The sequence below is a fragment of the Aedes aegypti genome, chromosome 3, assembly GCF_002204515.2.
Source record: "Aedes aegypti strain LVP_AGWG chromosome 3, AaegL5.0 Primary Assembly, whole genome shotgun sequence".
Lineage (NCBI taxonomy): Eukaryota > Metazoa > Arthropoda > Insecta > Diptera > Culicidae > Aedes > Aedes aegypti.
The window spans coordinates 277500128-277523093 of record NC_035109.1 but is presented as its reverse complement, the minus strand read 5'-3'; the positions used below and the strand labels follow the sequence as shown (position 1 = coordinate 277523093).

The 22966-nt window shown below is 38.5% G+C and overlaps 1 protein-coding gene across 4 annotated transcripts in view; it reads left to right on the top strand.

Annotated features, from left to right (window-relative positions):
- The window catches only part of LOC5577136 (leucine-rich repeat neuronal protein 2), a 502666-nt gene that overhangs the window by 360299 nt on the left and 119401 nt on the right, over positions 1-22966 (top strand). The window contains exon 5 of one of the 4 annotated variants that reach the window (XM_021855556.1): positions 16491-16580. The exons of the other annotated variants lie outside the window; for them this stretch is intronic. The gene's annotated coding sequence lies outside the window, so the exon portion shown is untranslated. The remainder of the gene's footprint in view (positions 1-16490; positions 16581-22966) is intronic. 4 annotated transcript variants of the gene reach the window in all.

The following is a 22966-nucleotide window of genomic DNA, read 5'->3' as shown; positions in this document are numbered from 1 at the left end:
TATCAAGCAGGTTTCATCGACGGTCGCTCGACAACGGACCAGATCTTTTCCGTGCGGTCAATCCTCTAGAATTGCCGTGAATACCAGGTCTCTACGCACCAATTGTTCATCGATTTAAAGGCGACATACGACAGTATTGACCGTGTAGAGCTATGGAAGATCATGGACGAGAACAGCTTTCCTGGGAAGTTCACAAGATTGATAAGAGCAACGATGGACGGTGTGCAAAACTGCGTGAAAGTCTCGGGTGAGCACTCCAGTTCGTTCGAGTCTCGGCGGGGAAAACGACAGGGCGATGGACTTTCGTGCCTGTGGTTCAATATTGCGCTTGAAGGTGTCATGCGGAGAGCCGGATTTAACACTCGAGGCACGATTTTTACGAGATCTGGACAATTTGTTTGCTTCGTGGACGACATGGATATCATTGGGAGAAAATTTGAAACGGTGGCAGATTTGTTCACCCGCCTTAAACGCGAAGCAACAAGAGTCGGGCTAATGGTGAATGCGTCGAAAACAAAGTACATGCTGGTTGGCGGAACTGAGCGTGACAGAGCCCGCCTAGGAAGCAGTGTTACGATAGACGGAGATACCTTCGTGGTGGTGGACGAGTTCGTCTACCTCGGATCCTTGTTGACGGCTGACAACAATGTTAGTCGGGAAATACGAAGGCGCATCATCAGCGGAAGTCGTGCCTACTATGGGCTCCAGAAGAAACTGCGGTCAAAAAAGATTCACCCCCGCACCAAATGCACAATATACGAAACGCTCATAAGACCGGGAGTTATATATGGGCATGATACGTGGACTATGCTCGAGGAGGACTTGCAAGCTCTTGGGGTTTTCGAACGCCGAGAACTAAGTGTTGGCAGAGCCAGCAAACCTTGAACCAAGAAAGCGAGCAACCAAAAGGGGTCGTCACCACTTCCTAAGTTCACTTATATACTCACCAGAACTAATCCGCTTCCGCAGGGCTTCCTTCAACTTCAACCGGCTTTTCGGATTTCGGATCGGTGTCAAAAATATTCGAAGTCTCAAATAAATTTGCCTAACGCAATCTTTATTAGTGAACTTCCATCGGGGTCCGATCACATCCGATTGAGAATGATTTCGGTTGGTGCACCCACCCGACCTAACTCTTCACTGAACATTGTACACTAGCGATGTCTAACTTGCTACCTACCTACGCGCGCACGCGACCTGCTGTTCGCTCTCGTTTTCTTTATTATGACAGCTGCGCTCTTGCTCTCGCTCTCTATTTATGTTCGGGGGGGGGGTGTTGCCAATTACACCGACTTTCATTATACCGACAATTTACACCGTACAACAAAATAATGAAAAATTAATATTCCAATACGTCCCCTTAATTTATCATTTTTATCAATTCGCACATTTTGTTGAAACGTGATTTCATTAGGTGTTTTGTAAACATATCAGCAATCTGATCTTCACTTCTTATGTATTCTAACACAATTTTCTTCTCATGAATCAAATTTCGCCCATACATATACCGCACATCAATATGTTTTGTTCGTTGATGTTCCCTCGGCTCCTCCGAAATCCGAATGCAGGGTATGTTGTCTTCATATATGGTGAAGGGAATGGACGAAATTCCAACCTCTTGTAGCAAATTTGATATCCAAACACCTTCTTTACCAGCTTCACACAACGAAACCAGTTCTGCTTCCGTCGACGATAATGTCACAATCTGTTGTCGCTTGCTCTTCCAGGACACGATGTTACCGTACACCAGGAAAACATTTCCAGAATTGGACTTCCGTTCTTCAATATCGTTCGCAAAATCAGCATCTGCATATCCCTTGAGTGGTTCGTCATCCTTCTCACGAGAATAAACCAGGCGATACGTTTTCGTTCCATGGAGATATCGAAGAATCCTCTTCAACCCAACCCAGTGTTCGTCTCCTGGCATGCTCTGAAATTGGCTCAAAATACTCACAGCAATGGTTATGTCAGGCCTTGACATTAATGTCAAGTATTGAAGGCAACCTAACAGTTCTTTAAATGGTTTATCAGTACACTTTTCTGATCTCACCCATTTACAGTTTAAGTCCATTGGAGTAGATGCCGCTCTGCAATCTTTCATACCAAACGTATCCAGTATCTTATCAACATAGGATTGCTGAGAAAGCTCTATTGTACCTCTTTCAAGATTTCTGGAAATTTCCAGTCCTAGGAAGTTTTTAACGTCCCCTAAATCCTTCATCTTGAAATAGTCCGAAAGCTTTTCTTTGATCCATTTTATACCGGATATGTTACTTCCAAAGAGCAAAATATCATCAACATATAGTATGATAAACAAATCTTTCTCGGGACATTTATAAAGACATGTATCACTGTTCAGCCTTTGAAAACCAAGTTGTGTTACAACTTCATTGAAACGCTGGTTCCAATTCCTTCCAGCCTGTTTCAAACCATAAAGACTTTTATTTAACTTACATATCTTAACAATTCCATTTTCGTCCCGTGGTAGTTTCATATACACTTCTTCATTTAGATTGCCATTAAGGAATGCAGTTTTTACATCCATTTGATGTATTATCCAGTTTTTCTTAACTGCAATCGAAAGCATTGTCCGAATAGTTGTCATCTTTGCAACTGGAGCAAAGGTATCACTGACATCAATACCAGGGCGTTGCGAGCACCCCTTTGCTACTAGCCTTGCTTTATACCGGACTGTTTCTCCGTCTTTGATGTTAAAAATCCACATGGAGTTAATGGCTTTATGCCCTTCAGGCAATTCGTCAACCAAAGTCCATGTGTTATTTTCTTTTAGCGTTAGCGTTAGCGTTAGCGTAGTTACGGTATACTTCGTAGATTGGATACTAGCAACATTCATGTTTCTTTTTAATAATCTCATCCTGACTACTTTCAAGAACAAGGCAGGGGAGTATACCTTGTTCAAATCATAAACAAGAATACTAAAAGCATGAATATCGCTATTCCCGGCCACGCCCATCTTTACCGTAACTTGGGATAGGGGAAGGAAATGTTGATGTAGCACTTACTTAATGAGAGGCCACCGACTCAGCGACACCCTCATAAGTGCTACGGAGTTGGAGGTTGGGGAAGGTATATTGTCAGGATTCGCCTAGAAAGCTGGCGATAGACCATAAATATTTGTTGTTTAAGCGTTTTCAAATTAATCTTTTGAATGCCGGCAATCAAAAGAGAAAACAATAGCTTATTTATAGTATAAATAGTATTTCGCGAAATGCTTGTCGATTGTGCAGTAATATTTTTGCTCAACAACCAGTAAAAAGCAAAACCGATCCCTCCAGGGTCATCGGATTGTGTAACGATACGCGTAAAAAAAAAAATCACGCCTATTGAAAAACTGTACTGTGCTCATTGAAAAACTGTACTGGGTGGTACTGTATTTTTAGATAATCGAAAAACGAAAGGAAGCGCGTTCGAACTAAACACCCTAGGACACAGTCGGTTTTTCTGCTCAAAATTATACGAAAAGCAGGATCGATCCCTCCAGGGTCATCGAACAGTTAAAAAGCATCCACAACCGATTGTTAGTTGCGTTACACCCGCCCGGACAGAATGCGCAATCTGAGCATAATTATCAAACTCCGAAAATAACATTTTCCGTTCAAGAAACGATCAGAAGTTCCACGACGCGGACAAAAACGATCCGGAAGGCTCACAAAAGAAAAAGTATCATACTGGAACAAACTCACCGGATTGATTCTCTAAATTTATGTGCTGCATGTCACTTCCGGATGGTTCGGTGAACTTCGGGCGGCCAAAAACCAACAGTACTGAGGACACAAATCAAACAAATCACTTTTTCATTTTTCACTTTTCACTATTCCATTTCTGAATGTAAAAACGGTCCTGCTTGGGCTTCACGAAGCACTACCCAGCAAGACGCTCCAAAACAGAAGAAAAAAAAAATCTCCGGCGACGAAAACATGCGCGAAACTGTGAGCTAAATCTATTGGACGACGCAAAACCGAACTGTCCTGCTTGGGCTTCACGAAGCACTACCCAGCAAGACGCTCCAAAACAGGAAAAAACAAAATCTCCGGCGACTAAAACATGCGCGAAACTGTGAGCTAAATCTATCGGACGACGCAAAACCGAACTGTCCTGCTTGGGCTTCACGAAGCACTACCCAGCAAGACGCTCCAAAACAGGAAAAAACAAAATCTCCGGCGACGAAAACATGCGCGAAACTGTGAGCTAAATCTATCGGACGACGCAAAACCGAACTGTCCTGCTTGGGCTTCACGAAACACTACCCAGCAAGACGCTCCAAAACAGAAGAAAAAAAATCTCCGGCGACGAAAACATGCGCGAAACTGTGAGCTAAATCTATCGGACGACGCAAAACCGAACTGTCCTGCTTGGGCTTCACGAAGCACTACCCAGCAAGACGCTCCAAAACAGGAAAAAACAAAAAAAAAAAAAAAAAACAAAAAATATCCGGCGACGAAAACATGCGCGAAACTGTGAGCTAAATCTATCGAACGACGCAAAACCGAACTGTCCTGCTTGGGCTTCACGAAGCACTACCCAGCAAGACGCTCCAAAACAGGAAAAAACAAAATCTCCGGCGACGAAAACATGCGCGAAACTGTGAGCTAAATCTATCGGACGACGCAAAACCGAACTGTCCTGCTTGGGCTTCACGAAGCACTACCGCGGAACAAATATTCGCAAAGTTTGAAACAAACACGTTGTGAATATATTCAGAGAAAAATTGATCAGCATCAAAACAACAGCAGAGAGTTATGGAAAATTTTGAAATCTTTGTTAAAGCCTAGTAAATCTAAATCGCGGTCCATAACCTTCAATGGCACAATAGAAGATTCTGAACAAGTAATAGCATGTAAATTTAATGAATACTTTGTTGATAGTGTTTCATCAATCAACCGATCCATCGAGTTAGTTGATGAACCTGATGAAATAAAACAGCCGATAAACATTAATTGTAGATTAGAAAGCTTTCACCCAATTACGATGGAAGAATTAAAACATATTTGCTTTTCTATGGGAAAGACGGCTGGCGTAGATAACGTAAATGCAAAGATAATTCAAGATTGCTTTCATGTTATCGGACACAGCTTGCTGGACCTAATAAATGAATCACTGCAAACTGGGCACGTGCCACAAGTTTGGAAGGAATCTTTAGTGATCCCTATTCAAAAGGTTGCTGGGACGATTAAAGCCGAAGAGTTTCGTCCCATCAACATGTTGCACACATTAGAGAAAATTTTAGAACTTGTTATTAAAGGCCAGCTTTTAACGTACTTAAATAGTAACAACTTGCTGATACCGGAACAATCGGGATATCGGGAAGGTCATTCCTGTGAAACCGCATTGAACTTGGTATTGTTTAAGTGGAAAGAACAAATGGAGCGAAAAGATACGATTATTGCTGTTTTTTTGGATCTGAAGCGCGCCTTTGAAACAATCTCTCGGCCCTTATTGTTAAAAACAATCAGGCGTTTTGGAATTTCGTGTTCTGCATATAAATGGTTTGAAAACTATTTATCTGACAGAACCCAACGTACTGCTTTTAATGATTTTATATCCAGTCCCGTGGAGAATAACCTTGGTGTGCCACAGGGAAGTGTATTAGGGCCTATTTTATTCATTATGTACATTAATGACATGCGACGAGTCTTACGATTTTGTGATATTAATTTGTTTGCTGATGATACCGTGATATTCTAAAATCATAGAATATGCCGTTTCACACTTGAATGCAGATTTACGTTCTCTGAGTAGATGGTTGAAATACAAACAATTGAAATTGAATATAAGTAAGACTAAATTCATGGTTATTTCGCGGAATCGAGTAAATGATAATGTCTCTGTGAAAATTGATGATGAGACAATTGACCGCGTGCGCGATGTTAAATATCTTGGCGTGATTATTGATGACAAGTTAAAGTTTGACTCTCATATTGACAATGTTATCAAGAAAATAGCCAAAAAGTATGGAGTTCTCTGTCGCTTGAAAAACGATTTAAATGTTGCAAGTAAAATACAGTTGTATAAATCAATCATCTCTCCTCATCTAAACTTCTGCCCCTCCATCTTGTTTCTAGCAAATGAAACTCAAATATCGAGATTGCAACGTTTGCAGAATAATTTTAAGATGTAACCGGTTCACTTCCTCCTCTTTTTTATTAGATGCCCTACAATGGTTATCAGTGAAGCAAAGAATTGTGTATTTGACAATGGTGTTTATTTTTAAAGTAGTAAATGGATTGTTGCCTCGATATTTGTGTGATCGAATTGAAAGAGGAAGTGATGTTCATAGAAATAATACTAGAAACGCGGATGATATAAGAACACCGTATTTTTTAACCAGTGCTTCACAAAATTCTTTGTTTTTTAAAGGAATCAATATCTTCAATTCGATGCCATACACATCAAACGTGCAACAACACTAACACAGTTCAAAAGACTATGTATTTCACACGTCAAAGCTGCCTTTAGAACAGCTACTCTGATAAGTTTTTTAGACTTAGACTAATTTTATATCTTGATGAAGTTATCATTAACTGATATTTTGTATGGACTAAATTGTATTTGTTTTAATATTATTGGGGCACTAATAAACTATAATGTTCGCCTCGATGATGATGATGGATTTTTTATATTTTGACGTAGTTATAGTTTACTCTTTTTTGCGAAGTCTACAGAGATTTGAGCCCCGCGCGCGGTACACAGGTATAAATGACTTTTGATTATTTATCAACCAATTTGGGGATTTAGGCTGTTGGATTATTCTATTAATTAGTAGTAAGTTGTCTGGTTGAATGTCGGGAATTTCTTGAAAATGCGAATAATGCCCATAGTTTTTGAAATCAGCTGGCGGGGTTACCAAATCTGGCAATGTTTTGGATTTTGTTGAACTTTCATGATCACTAGTAATGCTTACGAATATTGATGGTTGAGACCAACAGTGTTTTTTAAATTTGTTTATTTTTTTGCTGTAGAGTATGGAAACTTCTAATGTTGTTTACACCTGTTATAATAATCAGACCGAATATTGCTTGTAAATCTGGTTAACATTGATCACAATTAATTATCTAAAAGATATATCCATATAAGACCATCATCATATTATTATTATTATTATTATTATTATCTTTATTAACGAGATTTGCAGCCCGAGGCTGGCTCATCTCGGTAGCATGCATCTTACTTTCTTACATAAGTAAGGGAACATGTGTGTTTTTTAGGTCGAAAGATCATACAAGATTACCTGTGTATGGGTCCATACACGTTGCCTTATTTATGGCAATGAGAAGGCGGACTCTCTCGTGAAGATGGGCGCTAGAAAGGTAAGATTTGTTTCATTATGTACATCAAAGTTTTTTTTTCGCGATTACCAAAGCGATTAACGAAATGGCCAACTGAGGCAGCGACAATCGTTTTGTCTCAAATTCCGAACTGACTCATATTCCGAACACTCGGTTTTTGCATGACGATTTGGTTGAAATTTTTCGTTGAAATGTGTCATCAAATTGCCTGGAATTGATAGTCAATTGCAATCCCTATCGTCTTTTAATCTTTTCAATATTTTGGGAGTAGCGATGATTGTCTAGTACGAGGTAACTAAAACTAGCTCAAATAAATATATTTGCCAAATTATTTATCTGAATACGATCGATTCGTGCTGTTCGGTGTCTTAATCAATGTCTTCGGAATATTAAACAGAATGAGCATAGTGTGCGGCATTTGAATCAAAATGTTTTTCCGTACTTTTACGTAAATCATAACAAGTTTAAATAAACATTTTAATTGACACACCGGCACAAGAGCTTACAGTTGGATTTGGAAAGATTTTTTTTACAAATATCAACTAGTTTATGCCTACCAGTTGCATTTGAAGTCACTGTTGGCCATAAGTGTTCATAATATGAATCAAAACGACACTTTCCATAATTATGATAGTTTCTTTGTGAGCATTATCAAGCGTTGTGGAAATGTCCGAAAATGGACGTCTCCAGAGCGCTACTTTTGGATACCTTTGCGGCCCAAGATAGACATCCCTATGGTTCCTTTAGAGATGTGTTGGGCGATCCCATCTACATGTTTTTGACTTATGATTTCGGCAGTCAAAAACCTACATGAAAGTGGTATACGCCATGATAAGATAAACTAACAGCTAAACTAATTAGAAAGAATTTTGGCTCCGTAAAGCGTTAAACCCGATTGAGCCTCAAATGAACAAACTACATTTAACAAACAACATCTGGTTCTCCAGATTTGTGTTGTTGAAATTCGAGATGTGGTGCGATTCATCTCCATCACACACCTCCCCATTTTTCATCACCTCTCAAGTGTAATCAGTTTAAAGATTAAATCATTGCCTCAGTACCTGTTATCTGCTCGTTAATAGTCTAACCAGAAAAGTCCATGTGTTATTTTCTTTTAAGGCGCAAAGTTCTTCATCAATGGCTTGTTTCCATTGATCCCAGTCAGTTCGTTTACGCAATCCAATATTCTGTGGTATATCACCTGAACCATTCAAGGAGAGGGCAACAGTTTCATAATCTCTTAGCCAGGCAAGAGGTCTAATGGTTCTCTGGGGACGACCTTCTTGCTCAGGAATATCTTGAAACTCATTCTCAGATGGCTCTCCTACACTCATGAAATCATCTTCACTATTTTCATTTAATGGTAAATCATTTTCTACTTCAATGATCTCAAGTTCAGGTCTTTTCTCCACCTCACAGAAATTGGGATTCTCTTGTAATTCGTCATCAACTTTAGGGAAATAAAAGTGATGTTCATCAAATTTGACATCCCTCGAAACCGTGATCCTGTCAAAGTTTTCATCCCATAGTCTGTATCCGTTCGGTGCATATCCCATCATACAAAGACGTCTACTCTTCTTATCAAGCTTTGTACGGTATTCCATGTTCACATGTGTATATGCAATACACCCAAAAACCTTTAGTTTACTGACATCAGGTTTCACTCCAAACCACATCTCATAAGGTGTTTTTGGAACAGATAATGCACTTGTGGGACTACGGTTCAATGTATATGTAGAAGCATACAAAGCTTCTCCCCAAAACATAAATGGACAACCACTCTCATGTAGAATCGTCCTTACTTTTTCCATTAAGGTACGATTCATTCGCTCACTTACACCATTTTGCTGTGGTGTGTAGGGAGCAGTGGGTGTCATTTGAATTCCTCTCTCTCGGCAGAACCTTAGAAATTCTCCACCAAAGTATTCACCACCGTTATCTGTACGAAGCTTGGCAATGCGAAGATTGAAATGAGCTGTTGCCATAGCCTCATATTCCCGAAACTTGTCCAGGACTTCACTTTTATACCGGATTAGATACACTACTGTAAAATGTGTGTAATCGTCAATGAAAGAAACAAAGTATCTACAACCATCATAGGTTTCTTCCGGTAATTGACCACAAACGTCAGAGTGAATAAGCTCAAGTGGTCGGTTCGATCTCGAAGTGATCGAGTTATCAAAAACCTCTCTGGTTTGTCTTCCATAAATACATGATTTACATGCAAATGGGCAATCAGACATGGCAGATAGTTCTACATCCAACCTCTCTACCATATTGTCTCTCACAAGTTTGTTTAAATTTTGGGCTCCCAAGTGTCCATACCGAACATGCCATAACTCGGCATCACTAAGCATTTTACTTGCAAATACCTTATTTGCGTATCCAACAAACTCAATATCCAAGATATACAAACCATTGACTCTCTTTCCAGTAAGAATCACCGTTCCATCGTTGTCCAAAATTTCAACTCCACCATTCCTGAATAAGACTGCCTTCCCAGTGGACTCAATACGCGAAACAGAGACAATATTAAAGTTCAGATTTGGAACGAAAAGAGCGTTATACAAATGAACGTTGAAATTTTTATTTGTCCGCAAATTTACATTTCCGGCTCTGCGTGTTCGCATCATCTCCCCTTCTTTAGCCGTCTCGATGTTCGCAACATAGTCCCACATCTCGTTGAACATTTGTGCATCGCGGAACATATGATTGGAGGCTCCCGAATCTAGCAGCGTAACGCCGCCGAAAGTGGGCGATGGAACCGGCAGTCGCCTGAAATCCATTTGGAACACTCGGCAGTCGCGTCTGAGATCAGGATTCAGCTCATCGAGGGGAATACGCACCATGAATCCACCATTCTGTCGTGTTACCAGGGCAACATCGCGTTTCTTGCCCCCCGGATGGATATAGAACGTCGGCTTCGATGCTTCCTTTCGGCGACGCGCTTCCCGACAGTTGCGCATCTTGTGTCCATACCGTCCGCATTGGAAACATTTCAGGTTCCGGTAATTCTGTTGTGGTGCAGTCATGGCAACTTGAGATGGTCCCGGCATGTTCCGCTTGGTCTTGCCTTCCTCAGCATCCAAGAACACCCTTTGCACTTGTTCAAGTGACATTGTGTCGAGGTCGTCCTTTCGCAAAACGGAAAGAGCTCCAATTAAATGTTGGAATTCATCAGGAATAGCGACAAGTAAAGAAGTTAATTTTTCAGTACTTGTAATAACCTCACCCATGCTTTCAAGGTCCCTGATTATCTCTTGGTGGGTTGCAAAAAGTTGCTTCAAATAGGTAAACTTTCGTGACTTCAGCGAAAGTAGTTTCGTTCGAAGCCCAAGCATAGCCATTGGGCCACGCTTCATAAAAATCTCTCCTAGCCGATCCATTATGTCCTTCGCATAAGCACAATGCATAATGTGCCCCATCGGCTCATCATCAATTGCAAGCAACAGTTCATTAACTGCCGCATCTTCCTCCTTAAGACGCGCTTGCAATTTGTCTTTCCTCTCAGTCTCTGCTGCGGCTGAGGCACCAGCCACCGGTTGGAAGAAATCTTCTTCCTCGGGAGTCTTCTCGAGGGTATGCAACAAACCTTCAAACTTGAAGTGTTGCTCCATCCTTTTCTTCCAAAATGGGAACGATTTTTCGTCCCCCTTAAACAAAGGAACAATCACTCGTTTGAGACGATTCTCCATGTTTGTAATCTGAGGTAAACCTCCTGGAAGAAAGTATACTCACTGATCAGACTGTCTTAGAACACCCAAAAATCTTTGATCAAAGTGCGTCCCACAGAAAAGATGGTCTCCGTCTGAACAACACTTTTTCTCAAGTATCCCCTGAGCTTGCTCCTCGGAAAGATCAACGACAGAACAAACTCGAATGCGCAAACGATTGTCCCACAGAAAAGAGGGTCTCCGTCTGAACAACCGCTCACTCCTAATCTCTAAGCTTGCCCCTCAGAAAAGAAGGTCTCCGACTGAGCAAACTTGTATTCAATTGTTTACGGAGAAAATTTCCGTCCAAACAATTCTTCAAGACAGTCACTTAGCCCTGGGCCCATAACCTGTTGGCAGAGCCAGCAAACCTTGAACCAAGAAAGCGAGCAACCAAAAGGGGTCGTCACCACTTCCTAAGTTCACTTATATACTCACCAGAACTAATCCGCTTCCGCAGGGCTTCCTTCAACTTCAACCGGCTTTTCGGATTTCGGATCGGTGTCAAAAATATTCGAAGTCTCAAATAAATTTGCCTAACGCAATCTTTATTAGTGAACTTCCATCGGGGTCCGATCACATCCGATTGAGAATGATTTCGGTTGGTGCACCCACCCGACCTAACTCTTCACTGAACATTGTACACTAGCGATGTCTAACTTGCTACCTACCTACGCGCGCACGCGACCTGCTGTTCGCTCTCGTTTTCTTTATTATGACAGCTGCGCTCTTGCTCTCGCTCTCTATTTATGTTCGGGGGGGGGGGTGTTGCCAATTACACCGACTTTCATTATACCGACAATTTACACCGTACAACAAAATAATGAAAAATTAATATTCCAATACTAAGGACGATCTTGGGCGGCGTGCAGGAGAACGGCGTGTGGCGGCGAAGGATGAACCACGAGCTCGCTCAACTCTACGGCGAACCCAGTATCGTGAAGGTGGCTAAAGCTGGAAGGATACGCTGGGCAGGGCATGTAGCGAGAATGTCGGTAAACAACCCTGTAAAGTTGGTGTTCGCTACGAATCCGGTTGAAACAAGGCGTGGGGCGCAGCGAGCTAGGTGAATTGACCAGGTGCACCAGTAAATATGCTATAAATCTATGCAAAATATAGCACCATCCTTAATCCTTAGACTAAGGGACTATTTCGACAACTCTAGAGCGATCTAGAACTGTCAAAAGCTGGAAAAGTAAACAAAAACAAAGTACGTCTCTCCGATTGTACCCCGTTTGGCATAGTCGTTTGGCATAAGGTCGTTTGGCATAAAGCCGTTTGGCATAAAGTCGTTTGGCATAATGGCCGTTTGGCATAATGGTCATTTGGCATAATGGTCATTTGGCATAATGGTCATTTGGCATAATGGCCGTTTGGCATAATGATTGACTTAAAATAAATATCGGCATTTTTTAAGCTTTCACCGAGATCAACACCACCGAGCCCATAGCAAAAAAATTGGTAGGTTCTAAACAAGCGTGGTGTTCGTTCAGAGATTTTCCAAGCTAAGAATTCTCAAAATTGTTGTGAGATTAAAGAGCATTACTAAATTAAATTCGTGACGGGTCTCTACATCTCACAACATAGAGTATCTTTGAGCTTGCTGCGATATACATATTTGAAAACAGTAAATTGGCAAAGAAAGTTCACAGTTATTCATCAAGGGAACGCTCATAGAATATGTCGCTGCAGACCAAGCTCTGTTCCAGTTTTCACGTAACACTGGATGAAAATTACTTGATAAAAGAATGTATTTTTTTTTTGCAAAATGTCTAAAGCTCTAATCCAAAGATCTCTCAATGCAACTTAAGGCAAAAATAGCCTATGTTCGAGAGCAGATTATTTTTCGTTTAAAATGTTTAAGGCTCTAACACAACAAAAAAAACTTTCACAGCATAGCTCAAATGAACAACACATCTTTAAGAGAAAATATTTGTGGCAAAACTTTTCAACGGTTCAATATAAATTCTAATTTTGGAAGTGTACATCAAAAACATCGTCTACTATCGAGAGAAGTGAAAATTTGTGATTGAAATATTTTTTTTTTTTCAGCATATCTCGGAAGGAGATCACGCGTTTCTTTCAAAAAAAAAAGTATGTGTTGAATATTGGCAGGTTCTAAAATAATTATCGTTCTAACAACACATCTGACAAGAATTGATAGAACAGCAAAATATAAAATTAATTAAATATTAACCTTTAGCTTTACTAAATAATAAAATTTCAAACAGTATATATGTAAAGAACAGCCTATTTTTAAAAGAAGGCAAAATTAATAATTATAATTTGAACCAATAGAAGAATGGACTCCAAATATTATTGCGGCATAATGAAACGAAAAGACGTAAATAAGTGCGTTCAGAATCATCGAAGTGATTGTGCTACTTTTCCCGAATGCCTTTTTCCCGAAAGAAAGAACGATAAACAGTCAAAAGAAGGAAGTATTCTGTCATTCTCGGTTATACACATGTTGGCAAAAATGCTGAGGACGGTAAAACTCGAAAGAACCGCCAATTAAATAAAGAAGGGTGCATATTAGATGGTCAGTTCGTTCACCACCCTGAAATGTATAAAGTTACGACAATTATGAGTGCTAAAAACTTTTCGGGGAAGTGAGCTAGACGGGGAAACGAGAAATTGGGGAACTAGCATTCGGGGAACTGGAGTTCGGGGAAACGACATTCGGGGAAAAGTAGCACAACCCGTCGAAGTAACTGCTGTAATCGATTTTTCTTTTCGCTGATCATTTTAGCAGATCAATGTTAATGATTGCCGCCCCTTTGTCAGTTGGAAACAAAAAAATATAGCTCCAAAGAACAGTCTATGCATGGAAGAAGGAGAAATTTAATGAAATTTTAAATCAACAGTTTTCATACCTATAATTATGGTTACATCATATTTAGAAAACAAAATATAACAATTAAAAGAAGGGTAGATTTGTGCTAAATATATAAAAATCTTCAGTGCAAAAATTTGTTCCAATAGCAAAACTCAAAAGAAAAATAAATATTTGAAAAAAGGGTAATTTCTGGATAAATAATAAAATACTATTGGCAATAACTTTCCTAATATGCTTAAGTTTATACAAGAGCGAATGATTGTTGAATAAAGTGTCATTTTGTATCAATTGACTCCAAAACAAGCCTGATGTCATCAGAAAGATTCAAAAGAAAAGTAAAAACGAAAAATTGAGAAATTCTTGATTTCAGACTCATTATGCCAAACGACTATTATGCCAAACGACCATTATGCCAAACGACCATTATGTCAAACGACTTTATGCCAATTGACCATAATGCCAAACGACTTTATGCCAAACGGCTTTATGCCAAACGACTTTATGCCAAATGACCTACCACCCGTCTCTCCGTTTTCTCATATGATGTAATTTTTCACTCGTGGAATTTAAGGTTTTTATGACTAAAATCATCAAAAATCTATTAAACAGCGTATCACACCATATCTTTAAAATATTTATGATAAGTAGACGGAAATTGAAAGTATTTTTATCTTCAGAATTATTAGAACAGATGATTTGAATATGTTGATTCTTTGGGGGTAAAATGAACCACTCAAGATGGGGGTAATATGAACACCATGGCAGGGCAAATGCTGACGGATTTGATATCAGATGCCGAGAGGTTTCCGGAGAAAATACAAAGACAGACATGGATAGCCATCAAAATGGTCGCGGCTAAACGTTCCATCGATTCCGGAATGTCTGTGAGATATGCATTGAACATGTACTAGATGCCGAGAATCATACCGCAACCCGTACAATTTGAATGGTGTTCATTTTACCCCCACTGTATGTTCATTTTACCCCCAGCATGTGTTCATTTACCCCCAAGTATATGTTCATATTACCCCCGTTACATGTTCATTTTACCCACATGTTTGGAACATTGACTCTGTGTAAAGAAATTTTAAAAATTATAATAAAGTTGATAAAATTCTATTTCCATCACAATATTTCATCTTGTTACATTGCATAAACATCCTTCTGAGCAATTGAAAAAGAATCTGACAGCTTCATAAGCAAGAAAACATGAAAATTGCTTAGGGTGTTCATTTTACCCCCAGTTCCCCTAGCTAGTTCCTTCACACATCAAATGACGATTTTTTTAATGCATTAAAAATGTTTCATAGACTACTTTGATAGTATATTAGAATTAAAAACGATGGAGCCAGAAAATCAGTTTTCTATCGACCACCCTATGTCATCAAAGGCAAAAAGCAATAAATCTATCATTTTAAGAACTAAAAAAAAAAAAAAAAAAAAAAAAAAAAAAAAAAAAAAAAAAAAAAAAAAAAAAAAAAAAAAAAAAAAAAACAATTGAGCCTCTCAAATAAACGAAGTAGATAAAAAAAAAGAACTAAAAAACATTTTCGGAAGAGTTGCTTGAAATTGAATGGTCTACAAATTTGCTTAAGAATGTATACCATAGTTTCTTATGTAATAAAGTTGGTCATAACTCTAAATATTGATAATACTAAACCAAGGCCCTAACTGAAACAAAAAGCTGTGTGCAGTTTTGTTCAATATTACATTCTAAAACACTGAATACATCTTTCTGCGTAAACCTTATTTCCAGACCATAGTTCATCGGGTCTAGAGAAATTTTTAAAGCAAGGGATCCTAACAAGAATCGAAAAGAAATCAATAGATATAAGTGGCGATCCATTAATTACGTAAGGGTTTATGGGGGAGGGGGCGTTTGAGATTCTTACGCGGCATACAATTTATTTTTAATTTTCATACAAAAAATCTTATCATGGGGGGAGGGGGGGGGTCGAAAAATCCCGAAAATTGCCTTACGTAATAAATGGACCGCCCCTTAAAAGTAGCACTGAAATAGTAGTAGGGAACAAATTGCAGAATGATGATTTTTACAGCACGAGTCGTAAATTTATCCAACGCGGCTTGCCGATTAGGATAATTACGACGAGTGTTGTAAAAATCATCATTCTGTAACGAGTAACGTACAACATTTTTTGCAATTTCGTTGAAGACCACTTGAGGGCATCAGAAATTTCGGAATGCATTCACCATTGTTTTGCAATTGCTGAAAAAATGTTGTGTAATGATTCATTACGCAACTCAAAACAGTTGCGTAATGAGAAAGCGTTGCGTAATGAATAATGCCAGTACTGATTTCAGTTGCGTACTGACTATTCCCGCACTGCATACTTCAGTGCAGGAAAGTAGGCCGTTTCATGACAGATTGGCGTGATGAAAAACAGCCTATTACGATAAGAAATTGCAAAAAATACTGCGTGTAAAGCATTGAGGTGTTCTGATTTATTAATTGCTGTACGAAAAAGGGTAGAAATGATTCTGATCTCTTTAAAACTAAATACATCGTCATTTATCTAATTTTCTTTTTCATTCTCTTTTTATTGCAGGTTAGTTTCCCGACATTCCTAAATTATTTGACTTGCTTATCCGAGATGTATTTTTAATTCGTAGGAATTCAGTCACTCATCGCACACTACGTGGCATTTTCCATTTCAACTGTCACATGCATCAATATTTTTTAGTCCAATGCAATTGTTTCAGGTTAGTTGGGATATTATACTATATTGAAGTAATGTTTTTACTGATATAGATGGCGCTTCAAAACATAGTCTTCCGGGGGGTCGGGAACATTTTCCAATCCAAAAACATACCCGATCGATGAAATTCAAACCCAGTATTCGAGTGCCACGAGTAAAACGTTGAACAACTTACGAATTAGGCGCTATTTTTGCTGTGCAATGAAAATAATCCGAGTGTAAAGTCTGTTAAAACTGTGGTTTAACATTAGTTTCAGAAATGTTACTAGAAGATTTTTGAAGCAATATCCGGTATAACTTCCTATAGGCGAGTGGTTAGAGTCCGCGTATAAAAAGGAAAGCCATGCTGAAGGTGTCTGGGCTTGATTACTGGTTGGTTCAGGTTCTTACTTGCTACACGATATACGAATGCGAAAATGGCAACTTTGGCAAAGAAAGCTCTCAGTTAATAACTATGGAAGTGCTCATTGAACACTAAGCTGAGAAGCAGGCTCTGTCCTAGTGGGGACATTATGCCAAAAAGAAGAAGAAGAAGATTCTGTACAACCGCACTCTGAACGTCAATGTCCAAAATAAGACACTCCAAGGCGCTTCATATTTATCCAGACACAGAAATATATATTAATAGTACCGTCTGCTGCCACCGTCGCCATGCCCAAATTTAGAACCACGCGACGTCGCTAGGTGAAATGTGTTCGCATGTAGTAATACTTGTTATGGAGCAAACCGGCAGAAACTTGGCAAACCAGCCTTCAAATACAAACGTGTGCCGAATGTAGACAGTTGTCGTATCCGTCTGGACCATCTACGGGTTCGAGCTATTGCACCAAAGGGATTTATGTGTCGTCATCACTCGTTGGCAGTGCCGAGATAAAAAAAGAAAACCTTCTGTTCCTGGCGGCGGGCCATCGCATGGCAGTTCTTAGTTTTGGTAGTCCCATTTTCCGAACTGCGACGAGACAGACGAATTAACGCTCTCCCTTTGACTTTTCCGACCCGGGCAGGGGAAAATTGCTGTAAATTTAATGCACAATTAAAATAATTCACAAGGTTTTATTATGATCATAATGTTTGCTGTTTGCGCTACTGAACGTAACAATACATCCAGAGCTAAAATTGGAAACTCTCATTAGAAAGCTTGCTCATTGCACTGTGGGCCAGACATCAAAATTTCGTGACAAAATTCATGAAAATTTCATATTGAACAAAAATCAGCCATTACTGGAATCAATGTTTCCTACTGAATCGCAAAGAAAGGAGACTGTCGCGTTTTGACTAAAATTCTTAAAGATCGCGAACTTCTTTTCAAACATCTTAAAAAGAAGAAGCACATTTTTTCTTTTACTTTTGACGACAAAACTCAACGATTGTTCAAAATCGTCTTGAAAGGTTTCTCAAGTGACTATAAGTCACCTGAAGAGATCAAAAATGGAATAAACGATTTACTTGGATTTTCTTCAGTCCAAGTAATCATTATGAAATTGAGAAACCAATCTGGCATTCGTCCGAAAAGGATTTCCCAAGTATTTTATTTAGTTCACTCTAACAAAAGTGATCGAAATATTATTCAAGCTTCAGGAAAGGCAAAACTAAGGTTCGATGTCCTTGTGACATGGGAACATTTCCAGAAACCTGGAGGAAATTTTCAGAACCCCACTTCTTATAAGCAAACGATACTTCTTAACATCAAACATAGTCACAATATCAAACTCATGGAGATTTTTTTTAAATTTCCGTACAAAGTGGGCCGAAGGGTCTCAGATTTTGATGAAACTTTTTCCACAGGCAGGGCTCATCAATATATGAATAAAAAAAATTGAGAAAAATTCAGGGTCGCTTTTTGTCCCGGAAAACTTAGTTGGAATTTTTTTTATGAAAATGAAAACAAATTTTCTCAGGAATAAAAAAAAATAACTGGAAAAAGTTTTCCACAAAATTTTACACCGTTGAAAAAATTCGTAAAGAAAAGCCGGAAAAACTATGCTCCAACTCGTGAAAAACTTTCAAAAATATATTTTTGAGAAGACAATTTCATAAGCTTTAGCCGGTGAAATTTTTGAAATGGTATTTTTTCGTTTTTGAGATATGGGCAATTTTGTAAAAAATGTGCAAATGTGCCATTTTGAGCCTTTTATTTGAAAAATCATAGCTCAAGAAAGAAGCAAATTTCCGGAGTTTGGAAAAATCATTTATCTTTCTGATGGTTGCGGAGAGCAATACAAAAATAAATCGAATTTCAAAAATGTATGCAACCATGCAAATGATTTTATAATTAAAGCAGAATGGCACTTTTTCCCAAACCTCACATGGAAAAGGTCATTGTGATGGTATCGGTGGCAACATTAAGCGAATGGCTAGAGATGCTAGTATAAGAAAGTCAGCAGAAATTAATAACGCCAAACAATTTTTCGGCTGGGCTGTGTCGCAAAAGGTGAAAGACCAATTTAAAAAAGATTGGGAATTTATCTATGCAACTGAAAATGACTATTCAGAGGCTGCAAAATTTCTTCAAGCAAGATTTTCTAACCTTGTTCCAATTCCTGGAACAAAATCTATCATTCATTCATACCAAAAGACGAACGAAGCGTTTTTGCTAGTGAATTCTCAGATGCACATGAAAACCAAGAAAATACAGCATGCTTTGTTCTTAATAATACAAAGAAACGAAAATCTTCTGGTGTTAGCAACCAAAGACAATCTTCCCGGTTGAAAAAATAGATAGTATAAAGATGAAAATGTAAGTTAATACTGAATAATTGAATAAATAAAAAAAAATATAATCTTATTTGTTCCATAGAAAAGAAAGAATCCCTTTTCAGTGTAATGAAAATTGAAGCAGAAACAGTTTTTTTTCAGTTTTTCTTAGCGATGTAATTTTTCATGAAAAATATCATCCATTCCGACTTATACTTCATTAAAACCAATCCCATATCTTTTTTTTTTTTCAGATGTTTTAGAAAATTTGCAATTGCTTTGATAAAAAATCTTTGTTTTTCCGATGCTTCGATTGAAATATGGGTTTTCAAAGAAAAGGCTTATATGATCATTTTCCACAAAATTGGCCATAACTCAAAAACGAAAAAAAAGTATATTTCAAAAATTTCATCGAATAAAGCTTATGAAATTACCTTCTCAAAAATATATTTTTGAAAGTTTTCCACTAATTGGAACATAGTTTTTCCGGCTTTTCTTTACGAATTTTCTCAACGGTGGAAAATTTTGTGGAAAACTGTTTCCAGTTAATATTTGTTTTTATTCCTAAGAACATTTGCTTTCATTTTCATAAAAAAAACTTTGTTTCTACGATGCTTCGTTCTTGAGTTATGATTTTTCAAAGATAAGGCTCAAAATGGCACATTTGCACATATTTTTACAAAATTGGCCATAACTCAAAAACGAAAAAATACAATTTCAAAAATTTCAGCGATTAAAGCTTATGAAATTATCTTCTCAAAAATATTTTTTTGAAAATTTTCCACGAGTTGGAGCATAGTTTTTCCGGCTTTTTTTTACAAATTTTCTCAACGGTGGAAAATTTTGTGGAAAACTTTTTCCAGTTAATATTTTTTTTTATTCCTGAGAAAATTTGCTTCCATTTTCATAAAAAAAAACTTTGTTTCTTCGATGCTTCGTTCTTGAGTTATGATTTTTCAAAGTAAGTAGGGTCAGGGGATAACATAAATTTCCAACTGAGTTTTCCGGGAAAATAGGCGACCCTGAATTTTTCTCAATTTGTTTTATTCATATATTGATGAGCCCTGCCTGTGGAAAAAGTTTCATGAAAATCTGAGACCTTTCGGCCCAAACCCGTACGGAAATGAAAAAAAATCCCTTCATGTCATATAACTCATTTTATAAGAAAACTATTCGGACTTTCGCCGCCGAACTTTGGATCGTGGCCTATAGTGCATTGCTTCAAATTGTACCATAAACAACACGATTTTCGCAATCTGCGCCGCATCCTACGTGATGAGATTGTCAGCCAACTTTTTTTTTCCGACCGAGGACGCTTAATTCCCTTCGGAGGAACGACTCTACTGGCCGTGCTCGACGCGCTGATGGAGGTCCAAAAAGGAAAAACATAAAAACCAGGAATCACTTTGTCGGAGATAATGATGTCTGCAAACCGCAAAGTCACTGCCACTCTCTCTTCCTCACCCGACCCGGACGGAGGATGCGTTCTAGCTGTTCGCCATCAGAGGCAGCGTGATTCCCAATCTGATGCGCCATCGAAACCAACGAGGAAGTTTGAGGGGGCTGGGGACTCTAGGGGACAAGCGATGATGCAAGTGTGTGCTTTATCGAGTGATACACCGGAGTCAAACGTGGCGAAAATCGTAATTAACAGACCTTCGACACGGACCAGCATATCAGTCAGTGCAGAGGATTGGAGAGGTGAGAAAAACACAAGGGGAGCATTTCCGAAACGGTGGAGGGTAAAAGTTCCACGTGTGAGGGATGGATTCAGTTTGCAAGGTTGGTGACAATTTCCCCCAGTATGATGATGATAATGGCGATGATTGGGGGAAACTCGATGATGACGACGACGACAACAGAACGCATTCAGAGATAAAGGGGCAGAGAATACGGCGAAGAAGTCAGCAGAAGATAGACACGGGGAAAACCACATATGATGTTACTGACATCTACCAGCTAGGGCAAATGATAATTACATATTTTCATTAAAATAATGACTACTTTTATTATTCCTTAATTAATGGAATTTTGCTTTTATCACATTTGGTCACGGTGGTGGTCGGTTTTGCGGTATGGGCAGATGATTGTCATTTGAGAGAGTTGCTCTATTATTGAGTGGTGCTAGCAGAAGTCAGGTTCCTGATTTTGTAACCTTATTATTGGAATAAACTTTTCCACCGTGCAGATGAAACAGTAACGATTCATGTAGATATTTTTACTTTGTACTGGTGTGGAAATTTTATAAACTTCGACAATACCGTAATCCGGGGTAACATTGATCATTTTTTTGAATATTTCTTAAATATTTCGTTTGAAAATACAAATGTTGCAATTTTTTTATTTTTAAAACAAGTGCTGCCACCCATAGCTCGTGACTATATACTGCATTTTGTTTTTTTAAAGATTGAAGCATGTTTAAAAAAATGTTTTAAGTGATTTTTTGATTTAGCTGATATGGGGTAACATTGATCACCTATGTAAAAAACGTCCGGTAATATTGAAAATGTCGTTACTTACTTAAATCATGGCCCCCGAAGCCGAATATGAAGATCAAACGCTTACAATTCATTTACTTTTTGAGTTATTTTAAATTTAAAAACACTTTGAACCACGGAATACGCCTAAAGGTAAGCAATTTTCTAAGGGAATTCTATATACTTTACAGTAATTTGTTAATGCTGCCTAATTGTGCATACTTATGGAAGTTTTGACAACGGAATCGTTTTCGGCGATGCCATTTTTAGTAAGATCCGCATTTTCCTTGCTCATATCGTTTGCAGAACTTATGTGAGACATGAATCTTCTGTAGTGTCATCCTTACCCATTGAAATCATTGTTTCAAAAAGTTGACAAATTTACGCATAATGTAAACGCAATTTTCACAGAAATCCTCACTTACATTAGCTTATGAATATAAGAAAGAGAAGCACCATTCATGATTTGGAAATGTTCCATCAATAAATGATGATACAAACTTTTTACGAGATGAGTCATTCCGATCAATGTTACCCCGCTGATCAATGATACCCCGGATTACGGTACTCTGAATGCTATTTGATGTCAGATTTATCCTTAAGTGTGGGAAATCTAAGATATTCTTAGAGACTGGAGAAAATTCGAGTAATCGTGGATGTTATGGCACCCGGAAATTATTTCCATGAAAAGTAATAAGCTTTATGGTCAGCTTCATCAACTAATTAGCCGAAGTAGTATGGAAGTGATAAATAGAAGTAATATCGGTCGCAAATATCACCTTTTTTTACAAACTGCGTGACAATAACTCATTCTTTGTTTAATCCTGGTAAAAATCCTTCCCGAATGCTTCCAAAGAACTCATGCGGAATGTCCTTTGTCCATGAACTTTTCAGCCATGGTATTCAACCATGTGCTTTTGAGAGATTCCTCTGAGAATTTCTGCATGGATTATTTCCGTACTTTTTCAGTGCATTCTCCAAGATCTCCTTTACAAGTTTTCATCCTCCTGGAATTCCCATGGAAAATCATTCCCGGAATAAGCAGTTATTGTTCAACCAGTTTCTTGGGCTTTCTGATCGAGTAGTGTTTGATCCTTCGACCTTGACGCTTGCTTCTGGGCAGTGTGTCAAGAAAGCCCGAGAAGTCGTCAGTTGTTTTCCCTCTCGGGTCGCGCGCCTTTTTTCTCTGAGTGCTTTTATATTGCCGGGCAAACGAGTG